The following is a 434-nucleotide window of genomic DNA, read 5'->3' as shown; positions in this document are numbered from 1 at the left end:
ACCCCTGGCCAGGATGTGAGGCCACTGTCTGAACTTCCTCTATTGGAGATCTCAAAGGTGATTTCATCCATGAGATGCCTTCTAAATATTGCATACTCTTGGTTGAATACACTACATAATGAAGCAAGAAGGGACTTGACCCACCTGCCATAAGCTCTTCCACTTATCAGTTATGGGGCCATGGAAGGACTGACTAGCTTTTCTTTCCTTTTTTTACAATATATTTTTATTGCTTTCAGAGAGGAAGGGAGAGGGAGAAAGAGAGATAGAAACATCAGTGATGAGAGAGAAAATCATTGATTGGCTGCTTCTTGCACACACCCAACTGGGGATCGAGCCCACAACCTGTTATTTTCTGAATGGAAGAATTTAAATAGTGAACCAGAAGCATTCTTTTTTTTTTTTTTATGAATGTTTTGCAACTTAGCTGGGAA

The 434-nt window shown here is 40.3% G+C and overlaps 1 protein-coding gene across 4 annotated transcripts in view; it reads left to right on the top strand.

Moving 5' to 3' along the window:
* The window catches only part of TTC8 (tetratricopeptide repeat domain 8), a 44045-nt gene that overhangs the window by 23046 nt on the left and 20565 nt on the right, over positions 1-434 (top strand). The gene's annotated exons all lie outside the window — the stretch shown is intronic.

The sequence above is a fragment of the Myotis davidii genome, unplaced genomic scaffold (assembly GCF_000327345.1).
Source record: "Myotis davidii unplaced genomic scaffold, ASM32734v1 scaffold732, whole genome shotgun sequence".
Classification (NCBI taxonomy): domain Eukaryota; kingdom Metazoa; phylum Chordata; class Mammalia; order Chiroptera; family Vespertilionidae; genus Myotis; species Myotis davidii.
Note: the sequence above shows the minus strand (reverse complement) of the source record. Positions and strands in the feature narration are given on the sequence as shown.